The sequence below is a fragment of the Argiope bruennichi genome, chromosome 2, assembly GCF_947563725.1.
Source record: "Argiope bruennichi chromosome 2, qqArgBrue1.1, whole genome shotgun sequence".
Lineage (NCBI taxonomy): Eukaryota > Metazoa > Arthropoda > Arachnida > Araneae > Araneidae > Argiope > Argiope bruennichi.
Genome location: NC_079152.1, coordinates 77,073,269 through 77,086,047, shown reverse-complemented (window position 1 = coordinate 77,086,047; position 12,779 = coordinate 77,073,269). Strand labels below are relative to the sequence as shown.

General features: G+C 26.6%; 2 protein-coding genes across 3 annotated transcripts in view; one reads left to right on the top strand and one right to left on the bottom strand.

Annotated features, from left to right (window-relative positions):
- The window catches only part of LOC129962224 (uncharacterized), a 35,968-nt gene that overhangs the window by 7,420 nt on the left and 15,769 nt on the right, over positions 1-12,779 (top strand). The gene's annotated exons all lie outside the window — the stretch shown is intronic.
- The window catches only part of LOC129956611 (uncharacterized), a 136,438-nt gene that overhangs the window by 123,115 nt on the left and 544 nt on the right, over positions 1-12,779 (bottom strand). The gene's annotated exons all lie outside the window — the stretch shown is intronic.

Genomic DNA, 12,779 nt, shown 5'->3' with positions numbered 1-12,779 from the left:
TCAAAATTAAATCGGTGTGACTCATGTAATTCGTATCAGTGAGATCCATTATGTTTGTGGAAATCTGCATCGCGAAGATTACCAGAAGACACCGGAAAATTTTTCACAGTTATAAGTAAATTTTTAAATTCGTCAGGAATTAATGTAAGTTTGATCAATTTTATATTCTGCGTTTGTGTATGTGCGCTAATATTGCCAAATGCTTTCGCCATTGAAAAAAAATTTGAGAGTTCTAGCTTAAACGAAAATGACTGGTGCCCAAATTTAAAATCTGATTCAATAAAAATCAATCCAAATACTAAAAATAAATATTATTCAAATAAAGCAACAACTTTTAACATCCCAGCTTTTGATAAGTATTATCTTTTAATTGTTATAATTATTTTTCAGCGATTTTTTTTCTTTTAGATTGTTTTTTTTTAAATATAAGTGTTTGTTTTTCCGCCTTAACGTTTAGATCCCTAATATTATTTATAACGAAAAAAATCTTATTAGAATGAAAACTTCATAGAGGCCAGTTCAAATTTTTCCGTTTCACTGAAACATTGCCATATAAAATAAACAGTTTTATAAAAAAAAAAGAACTTTAAATCAAAAAAGTTCAACCTTGAAGATATTACCCAATTTTTATCCATTTTTTTATTGCTTCCGGTAGATTTTTTCGATACTGTGGAATTATCTCGTCGACCATTTTCGCCAAACCCGATATTACCGCCAAAAGGCAGCTTCTGCGCATATTCGAAAATCGCCAAGCCTTTGGCGCATTTTCGCGACGGTTGACAGGTGGATGGGATAACCCCAAAGTACTGATTTTTCTACAGATTAAAGAATTGATTATTTTAATTTTAATTTGATAATATAGGTGTGAATTTGTTTTTTTATATCAATGTTTTCATTGGAAGTTGCCTTATAATTTAAATTAAAGCAAATTGAAGGTTTCTTATTAATATAATTAGGATTTATTGAATTTAAAATAGTAATTAACTTGCCCATTTCTTTATTTATCCATTTCCACCTCTTTATTTCATTCATAATTTTGAAATATATAATATTTTTCCTCTAATTTTTAAAAAGATTTAGAGTTATAATGGTAATAATATGGTTAATGCATTGTGAGAATTCATATGCGAACCTACGATTTTAACTTATTGCAATAATTGAATTGTGCTCCAATAATTTATTTTTTTCCTTAACTTGATTTCAAACCGCAATCATTATCATTTGAGAAAATTATTATTAATATAATAATTTTTTTTTTTTTTTTTTTTTTTTTGCCTTACTTTTTCGAGATTAGTTTCCATATGTTGACACTTCAAACAGTTGACAGTTGACACTTCAAAATTCAAAATTTTACTTTTCAAATTTCCTGATTTATAATTTAATGAAATGTTTGTTAAATTTCACTTAATTCATTGTTTTTAAAATTTGAAAAAAATAATTTCAGTTGCTTTCTATAATTCTTTACATTTTCTTTATAATGTTCACCACTCACATGTTGCTTAAATTATTTCAAAGTAATTTATTCATTATAAATAAATGCCTCTTATTAAATAAATTCGATAAATGCACTTCTCAAGTGCAATTTTTCATCCTATACATGGTTTCTTGTAACAAAATAAAACATTTCGTTAATTGATTGTATTGTGAAACAATTATATTTAATCCAAAACATTACAATTTCAAATAATGTTAACATTTTTGTTTGTTTTCTTCATCCCTTGTTAGAAAGGAGAATCGAGAGTTAAATGAAATTATTTATGATTATTAATTACAAGATGGATTCGCATCTTCTAAGATATGATAATTTTGAAAGCATTTGAAACGCATGTTTATTTTTTTCTTTCTTTTAAAGAAATTAATAAACAAAAAGGCCAATTTATATTATGCAACATCAACTGACACAAAGAGATTTAAAACTAGGGAAAATAGAACACTGTTTTCGCAGCTGACAATTAACCTAATCATTTTTAAATACTGAAGATCTTTTCCTGGAGAAAGAAAAAGGAAACACCCAGATTTTTTCTCTTTCCGATGACCGATTTCCGCCCAAAATATCGCAATAGAAAGTATCTTTTATTTTATTTTGCATTCCATACATTTTAGTTTTCTCTTTTCCCAGGCACACCTGCAAATAGTAAATTCATCATTTTAGAGTTTTTCTTTTAATTAGCTTTCCGTTTTTAACACTTTTATTTCATCTGACTTATTTCATGTTCGTAATCGATCTTTAAGGTACCCTTATATACTAGAATTTATTATTATTATTGCACTTCTGCCTTCTCAATTGCAAATCAAGAATTTTAATATTTTTAAATTTTTGCTGTCAATATATCATTTAATTTAATTAAATTTTTACATTAATTAATTAAATTAATTACTGACAATAAACAGTTTAATTTAATAAAAAAAATTATTAATTTGTAAAATTGAATTAATTAAATACAATTTTATTTCCATGCGTGTGACATCATCTGGTACTGAATTCCAAAAAATTGATTTCATAATTCCATGATGTTTATAATAATGAATTATAAATTTTAAATTTTAAATTTAAAGATTGAAATGTAATTAAAGGTTTAAAGAAACTATTTTTGTTAATATATTTATATCTCCTTTATCCAGTTTTCACAGTAGTTTTATTAATTTTTTTATCTTATTGTCGCCCTAACGTGCTCACAAATAAATATACTTTCACCAGAAAGAGTCATAATATGCCAGTGAATAAAGACAATAATGAAAATTGAATATATTTTCTTCTTGAATGAGAGCGAATAGGCGCAGTTAAATAAATACATTAACTAATTATATTTTCATTCAACGCGTATACTAATTAATCTTTGTTATGTAGAACTGTTTTATTTATAGAAAATGAGTCTGTTCTGTTTGATAGATTTTCTCCAAAATTTGATACAACTTTATAATTTCCCTGTTATAAACACACCAAATTTCTTCTATCAAGCTTTTGCTCTCTTCGTTATCGTATTCACATGGACATGGATTGAAAGATAATTATAATTCTAAAAATATGACTTTTCAGATAGAAATTTCAGGGAAAGGAAGATCTGAAATGGATGTTTAAATGCGGAGATTAACCAAAATTCCGAGCTGAAATTTCGTTATAATTTTAATTTTTTTCTCTTTGCATAATTTTGCATATGATGAAAAAAACAAATAGGGAAAGGAACTCATAATTAGATAACACTGTAATACTTCGTTTATATTCATTCCTTTAACCCATAAGTAGAGACAGATGTCAAAATGACTCAGCATTGTTTATTAGCTCTGATTATTAAGTGGTATTTTGTCCTTGAATACAATCATCTCCTCTGTACCTTCAAGTTGTTCTTTCAGCAGTATGTTGACAAAAGTCTAAATATGAACACATGCGTATAACCGAGTTATTCATTTTCAAAGTTTTTGTTGTTATTTATGGAGTCATTAGCTCTAATTCTCTGAAACTGCTTTTAATTTGAATAACGCAAAAAGAATAAAGACATATTCTTAAAATAATATTTTAAAATATTGTTTTCTTCATATTAGTTTATTAAATTCTGACAATTATAAACATTAGTGTAATTCCATAATATCTAAATAAAGTATTTTCTCATTAAAAAATTGTTTAATTTTTTCTTATAACGTCTTTCCAACCTTTAATATTATAACATTTAATATTTTTAATATTTTTCAGTAACTACATAATTTCTATAATGCCTTGTTTCCAAAATAAATTCAAATTGTGTTTACAAAAGAAAGAAAAACGAAAAAGAACAATGGAGTCATTTTAGCTCTATGTCACTGGTCGCTTGAGGAAATTCGTGTTTCCAATTACGGGTTAAACACAGAATCAGTAACGATATAGGTGCCTATTAGTACTTAAAATACGAATCAAATCTTATATTCAGCCTTCCATCAGCGAGTTCATGTGTCAGAAAGTTCTGCTCTGTCAAGTCTTGGATGAGCTTTAGAAGGGCATGCTTACTGAAGTTGAAGCTCTATGTTCATAATCATCACTAAAATTGAGAAACGCTTAAAACTCAAGAAGATTATTCCACCTTGAACTTTTATATTTGTGTTACAAATCATTAACAGAAATTGCGTTTCATGATACTCAAAAAAAATAAATAAATAAAATCGCAAGCATCATTTCCGAAATCGCTGGTTTACCAATTGAAACCCTTTTTTTTTTCTGGAGTTCATTTTCCACCATGCAGTTTCTCAAGTCCAAGTCCCACGGTTTTCTTCTACAGTCGAACAAACCTTTCAGATGTTCTGAAGTGGAAAAACGTAGAAACGGAATTAAATCTGTTCTTGCAGGCGAAGGATCGCATTGTTCGTTTCTTGCCTGAATTGATTTCAAGGGCCAATTCTTTGAGAGCGATACCTTGATGACCTTAGAATATAAATACGGAAGGTAAAAAAATATTTGTATAGACTGAAAGTGTTCTCTTCTATTAGATAAAAAAAAGAGGTAAGAAAACAAAGAAACTATTTTGTTTTTTAGATGATGCTTTATGGCAAATTAAATTCGTTTTCGTAATTCCAATTAATTTTGTAGATTTTACCTTGGTGTGAAGGTGATATTTTTTACTTCCATTGCAATCATTCTCTTCTTCTTTACCGCTATAAACTACAAAAATATGAGTATTATTATTTATTTTTTTTTGGGGGGGAGGTGAAATTTTCGTCTAAATTATTATAGAAAAAAATAAACTTATATTTCTTTTTTATGACAAAAAAAAAGTGTTAGTCCTTTTTTAATAAAAAAAAACTTTATAAATACCAAAACAGAAATAAAATTTTGAGTTCGCTATCTATCTAAACCTTTTATGTCTTCACTGCTCTAAACAAATCTTAATTAGCTCTTTAAATTCAAGGTTAAAAATTAAAATATTCAAGTAACTCTTTTTAATTATTTAAGCTTATTATATATTAAATTGTCGTTGGGCATAATTTTTTTAAGTACTCCAGTATTTACAAGAGATTTTTTTTATATTACCCGAAAGTCTCCATCGCAAAAATCGGAACAAGCTCATTTTAATATGCCCTTTCATGTTTTTTAAACTCATAAACTTTATTACCCATTCATTTTGGCAGTGTAATATAATACAATCTCAAGAACAAGTTATTTCGATGAAAAGGTCAGAACTTACACTCATTATATTCAATTGACTGTAATTCAATCAACTTTGAAGAACTGATTAAAAATTAGAGAAACAGTTGTTCGAAAAGGGAATTAATGTTATTAAAATGATATTTCTTTTAATTTTATTATGATGCAAAAATAGTTTTTGTGCCACGTATTTATAAAAGTGAAAACATAAGATCTTTTTACTCCGATTTCATCTCCTTTAGGCGGGTATAGCAACTTTTCAATATCACAGTTTATTTTTCTAATGTAATCATTAATGCATATCTAACTGATTCTATTTTCTATGTTAATTTGTGAGTACTAATGTTGTCAAATGATTTCAACACTGATGCGAAAAATTCAGAAGTCCAGGTTTAACTGAAAAGAAAAAGAGCTCAAATTTAAAACTTGATTCATTAAAAATATCAATTACTGGCTCATTACCAAACTGAAAAAAACATGTGATATTCAAATGAAGCCACGGCATGCCATCACAACTCTTAAAATGTATTGTTTGTCTATAAAATAAATTTCGAACACCTGGATTCCATAAGTTGAGTTATTTTGTTGTTAGAAAAATATTTACCTATTTTTGGTTGTTAGTTGCTACTATTTGTTTTGTTTTTTTCAGATATTCTTATATAAAAGTATTGATTTAAACTTAAATAACTCTTTCAGATTAAAACAAATTGTGCGCCTTTTGGTTCTAACATTATATTAAACGAAAATATTTAAGCTCTTTGTGATAAACATTTTAGAGAAATGAACTCAAATTTAAAGAAATGAGCTTTACCTACTACTTATATTACTATGTAAAATTAACAAAGCCCAAAAAAAATCTACATAATAAGAACTTTGACTCTGAAGATTTCCGTTGTTCGTCCATTTTCACAGCTCCTCATTTCAAATTTTTAAATCGATTTACTATCTAATTATTTTATTTTAATTTTTAAAAAATGCGTCATTTTTTTAATTTCAGCATTTTTTTTCCTGGAATTTGTCTTTTAATTTATATTAAAAAAAGGAAATTAAAAATTCCACACTCAGAAAGCTTGGATATATTTAAAATAATACTAAGTATGCTCATTTCTTTTTTCCCTCTTACCATAATTTTAGAATAAATATGAAAGGTGTTCCCTCCCCCATGATAATCTTTAAAAAGTGTAATAGAATTGTGATAGTAGAATGGTTAATAAATTATAAAAATATAAGAATTCGCAAACAAATCTATGATTTGAGCATATATAGCTCAGAAACGTGGAGATTCGTCAGAATTTCGAGTTTGAAGTTTTTGAAGATAGCAATACTTTATCTATACTTCATTTAAAAGGAAGTTAAAATTATTTAAATAATTATTTGAAATTTAAAATGAGATAAAAAAAATTATTTTTGATAAAGCACCGACAAGAGACACACATTTTCTTTATTAATGGTATAGATAAAATTTTTATTACGTTAGAACATTAGTGAATTTTTCAAATAAAAGATTTTCAAAGTATTAATATATAATACCATTTCTTTCAGAAAATGTCCATCCTACTGTTGAATGTGGATATGCTTTTAAATATTATCAATATAATTATTTAAAACACTCTTGAGTTTTATTTTAAAAAATTCGAATTTAAAAATAAGATCATGGCAAATTCACTTCCCATCAATTTTTTTTTTTTTTTTTTTCTTTCTGCTTTTGTATCTTTATTCTGTATTGGATTTTTCGTATTTTCACAATAAGGATAAACAAAAACAAAAAAGTAAATCTAATATTCTTATTTACTTTTATAACAATGTTACTAAAGGTTTAGAATTAACTGTTGAGACCTGATTAGAGTAGATATTCCGCATATATATGTAAGAATATAATTCTTAAAAGCAGAAGGCAGGTTTGAAAACACTTTGGATTTTTAAATTTTCTTTAATATCCATCCCGGGAAGGCATAATTATTTTCAAGCATAGACGCGGACAAGGCACGTCCGCCACAGCGCGGCACAAAAACAGAAATGAGAATAGAGAGAAAAATAAATTATCCCTCGTCTTATATAACATGAAATTTCCGCCACGTGTCGATTTAATACACTGTTGATTTTTGACAAGGGCAAAGGAGGGATCATTTTCACTCGGCACATGGAACTGATGGCACATCATTTTTACAAAGCTTCAGATGAATTAATTAAACAGAAAAAGTGGAATGGGATCAGGAAACAAGAGAACACTTTAGAATGATTTTCACATGGGCCGAATTAGGACAAAAAATTAGGAAATTAATTAAGATTAAATTAAATTTAAAATATCATTACATATACATAAACTATCTTTGTCTCAAATAATGCAGAATTATTGAATTAATAGTATAGATATTTTAAAAAGTCACATAAAACTTTTCTTGTATTTTTTCTACCATATTTATTTAATTTCGCACAGACATGTGCTAAAAATCGCACTTTTCAAGGTTTACTTTAAAGTGAGAATAAATTTTCAATTTAAGCTTTTGTCAAAGTGATGCCAACACCTGATAAAAACTAATGTTTTCATACACATGTTATGTGCATGAGAATTACATTTTATTTTTATTTGATATGAAATATTATATAAATGTTTTTATTTGATATTTATATGATTTGAATTTTTAAATAATGATAAAAGCATTTTTGTGCTGCTTTGTGCTGAAATTTATCTTCAAATTATTCTTTCAAGGGAGTCTAGATTTATTAACGAGGACGAAAGGAATTAAAAGAAAATTTTAGAAGGAAATAACGCAGCCTAATTGAAGATAAAAATTAAAAAATTAATTCAGAATTAAATATATATATATATATATAACCGAAATATTTCTATTGTATATGTATGTATATATAATAGTTAAATAATGTAGTAATTGATTTTAAAATTTAAATTGCTCCTGACGTTCTTTTTATTTACCTGAGTAGTAAATGCAAAAATTAACAAATTAAATATACATCCTTAATTTTACACAATCATTTTTTTAAGGTACAGAAAACTTTACCTTGAAATTGTAGGCCGCTGTTTGCATTTCAAATTTTAAATTTGTCTTAAACTATAAAATTCCTTTTGGGGTGAAAAATTAATTAAACTAAAAAAATCGCTTAAATATGATTTGTCTGAGTACAATGAAAACTGGAAACAAAATTAATATTCTTATAAGTGAGAAGATATTGATAAATAAAGCAGCTGTCTCTTTATTATGTTGCAAATGACGTTATTTAAGACGTAAAAAAATTCATTTGTTTTTTATGTCACCATTTAACTTTTGTATTTGCACTTAAAAATATTTATACATCGGTGAATTTTTATGTATTATTTAAAATTTCTTTAAAAAATTATGAAAAAATATATTAGTCATAGTGAACTTTAAAATAATTTTATTTTTATCATTAAAAGTGTTCATACATGTTAAATAAGCAAAACATTTTTGGAGAGAAAAAAATTAAAGAAGATTCGAATCTCTAACCTAAAAAATTGTAGACGATAAAGTTTTATATTTGATTCGAATTGTTTTATATTTGATTTTAATTTGTTTTTGTAGACAAAAAACTACCCCGGATTTTCAGACACTAGAATTTTTATATTAGCCGATCCTATAGGGTCAAATCGATATCATTAAAAATAAGTTTTCTTAATTTTAAAATAATGTAACATTCATTTTTGAGCATTGATTGTTTCGAAAATTATTGCGAAAAATGCCAAAATTCAGCTTAATTTTTAATTAACTAAAATTCTAATTAAGATTTCTAAAAAATTGCTCAGGGATTACCATTTCTTCCTTCCAAAGTATATGTTTTTATTTTTACTTTTTTCCCATTTTTGGTACTTCTAAGTCAAATGATTTGGCATATAGAGATTCAATAAGCACACACGCATGCACTTCCTTCTTTATTATCAATAAGGATAGCAAAAAATATAATATTGTAAATACCGAATACCATATCAGCATTATTATATAATATATAACAGTATTAAAAAGGCATTGAGATATTTAAAAACATTATTACCGTAAAATTCTAGCGTACGGATATTAGTTTTAGATTAACAGTTCATTTTATTTTAGATTTTAATGCAAAAAGAATTCACCGAAACATTTTTTTTTCTTTTTAAAGGAAGTATTTTAGTAATTTATGACTTTGTGAAAACATTAATAGAAATTCTGCACTGAAGTATGTTGAGCTATGTAGCAAATACTACATTGTAGATTCTACATTTAACGATATCGATCAACGTTTTGATGACATTATCGTAAATTCAACGTTTAGCAATACTGATCAACGTTGTGATGATAATGTTGAAAATTCTGTACTTAACAATATCAAATAGGAATTAATTGCTCATTTTTATATGTTTTCCCTGAAGTAACCAGATGACCGGAAAGTTTGTTTATATCCTAGTTTTGATTATTTCCTTCTGATTTTAAAATGGCATCCGAGCCCAGTAACATTTTTATGATATCTTTACGATATTATTCAACTTAATAATATCGAATAATATCATAAAAATAGCTTCAATATCTTGTGTTAAAAGGGATAACCTAGATCGTTGTTTACTTCTTTATTTAGAATAAAATAAATTATTGTTAATATTAAAAACTAAACATTATGATTAGACATGAGTCTTTTGAAAAGTTCTCCATTCATATTTTTATTATATAAAATTACTCAAGTTTTCCTTTTAAAGGTTTTTCAGAAAACTCTTATCTTTTGGAATGGGGAAATTTTTTGCTCATAAACTAAATCAAACCTAATAAATAATAATTAGTTTCGGAATCATAATGATTTTCACGCTATCTCATAATCCGGAGTACCACAGGATAATGCATAATATTGCAAAATTAAAAAAAAAAACATTGTAAAATAATACAAGTTTTATAATATAAGTGAAACTGTAAAATATAAGACCTTTATTAGATTGGTCAATAGCGTGGTCCGATATAATGCAATGCAGTTTTAATAGGTATGCAGTTTAATTTCCAATTTTATAATTCCCAGGAAACATTATCAAAATTGATTTTAATTACTTATTTTACAAAAAAAAATCCATCATTTGCCCATTTTTTGACAAAAATATACTGCAATTCCTTATAGCGAGAATGTGAATTATGATATTTTGCATGTTCGGGTTGATAGGAAAATCTAGTTTCTGCATCTAATTTTCGATTGTGCTTTTAATATGCAGTGGTAACTTCATAAGCCAGATAACAACCTCCGGAAAGGAGTGTACACTTTTGTCTAGTGGCTTTGTTACTCGGCTAAGAACCCTCAAGTAGCGAGTTTGAATTTCAAACGTGCACAAATATAATGACTTTGTTTTAATTCGCTCTAGTCCAATGGATTAAAGCGTCGAATAGTTATGAAATAAGCCGGAATTCGAATGTCAGTGTAAGTTGCAAATGGTATATTAGGGTAAACGAACAGCAAAATAAAAAAATAAACAATGATGAAGAAATCGAAAATTTCTTTAAATTATGTAAAAGTTTTCATATAAATATGAAACTTTGTCGTACAAGACCAGGAAACTACGTAGTATATAATATTGGATATTATTTTGCACACTATCAAAGTATAACATTAAAATTATAACAAAAAGATTATACTTTATGTTGCTTCAGTAGTATAAGAGATATACTTTTTTTCAAATTCTGCACACATTAAAATATAATGAGTTACTCAAATATTTGATTGTTCGAAATCATTGTTCCACAACAAATTCCATCACTCTAAAAAGTTATTTCAACGAAACAAAATTTAAATGATAGCGTTGTTAATCATTTAATATTATTTCTTTGCTCGTAAAACCGAAATTAATCAATATCAAGAAGATAGGTATCAAGCAGTATCAAAAAAATATTATTTGTCATCCAGATTTATAATTTCTGCTGCAAGCACAACTTAATATTTGAACTAATGTTTCAATAAGAAGAGAAAGATTTTATTTTATTAGAAATTAAATATATAAACATTAGCATAAATTAAGGGGGTTCAAGAAGCAAGAAAAACAAACAAAAAAAATGCAATGATGAGGCAACATTAGACAGAGACAATGATGAAGTAAGAATTCAAACTGAAACGATTGCAGGACTGGAAGAAATTTTCAAGCGCTTCCAGTTTGATCTTGGTATTCTTATTTAAATTTGACGGATTTTGAAATGAGGTATTGAGGTTCAAAGGAAATTTTAAAAAAAGTCACAAAAATAGAATCAAACACAGATACAAGCAAACAAAATAATTTTGTTCGTCTGATTCTATCTGATTTTATTCTACTATTTCTGCTACTTCATTTTTCTAATAATATTCCTTTGGAATTTCATTTACTTCTATATCAGAAAAAGTTCCAAATTTATTTTTCTAGATTTAATATAAATGTTTTTAAAATAAGTTTGAAATAAACTTTTCACTTAAAAAAAAAAGAGGTTATAACTTTTTTTTTTTTTTTTTGCACGCGTTTGTTTCACTGTAACCAACTTCAAGAAATGTTTGGGTTTTCTGTTTTATCTTAAGTTTTCGAATTATTATTTACTAATAGATTTTTACGCTGGTTCTCTATGGTTTAATGACATGAGTGAGAAGTGTTTATATTTCTATACTGCTAAAGAAGCATTAACAACGGATCATGCCATTATATTACCGGACGTTGATGACTGTTCTTATTCCCGCTATTTAGCAAAAATAAATTCTATTGTAGGAGCTAAACATATTCATAGCATATTTGAAAGTAATGGCCAGATTAAAATATACTTCAAAGATAAAAAATATGTGAAGGAAATTTTAGAATCTGGAATTTTTCTGGATAAGAATTTTTCAAAAGTTTCTCCTAAGGATTTTGTGGTACTGAAAGTCAACCTTTCAAGAGTTGATCCTTCCATACCAGATAACTATATAGAGGAGGTTTTAAAAACATATGGCCATCTTGAATCGCCAATTGTGCGCACAAAAGTATCGAAAAAGAATGATTTTGCTCATATTGAGTGTGGAATTAGAGAAGTAAAATTAAAAGTGCCTAGTGGACTCAAATTTCCTAGAAAATTTAATTTATTGTGTAAAGGTGTTTTTTATGAGGTTGATGCCAAAGTCATTGAAGAAATTCCTCTAAGAAAGAACTCTAGCGTGAGACAAATTAAGAAAAAAGATAAATATGATAAATACAAATCTACAAATTTTTTAAAATGTGATTCATCATTAAATTGTGAAAATTTTCCAGAGTGGTGTAAAAATAATCCAGATAACTGTGAGGACAGCAAATCTCTAAATTCAGTTGATTTACTACTGCAAATACACCAATCGCTTACTTGCTTACCAAAGAGAAATGATGTACTTCATGATAAAGAAAATGATACAGCTGTGTCATTTGAAAAAAATGTAAAACTTCCAATCATTCAAGAACAACAACTTGCGGCTTTTTCTAAAAATGTTATCTCTAATAGTTCTTTTGATGCCAAAGCTAAAATTGATGAAAATGTGCTGGTAAGACAATGTTTGAATGATGAAAATTTGCAAAGCAGAATTTCCATCCAGAGTAAACAAACTTTTAATAATAAAACAAATATAAAACATGATGGCAAAAGAAGCAAAAGTTTAGATTCAGATAAAAAAAGACAAAAGTTTAAGAAAATTCATGAAGATGTAGTATTAGTTTGTAATAGTGGGA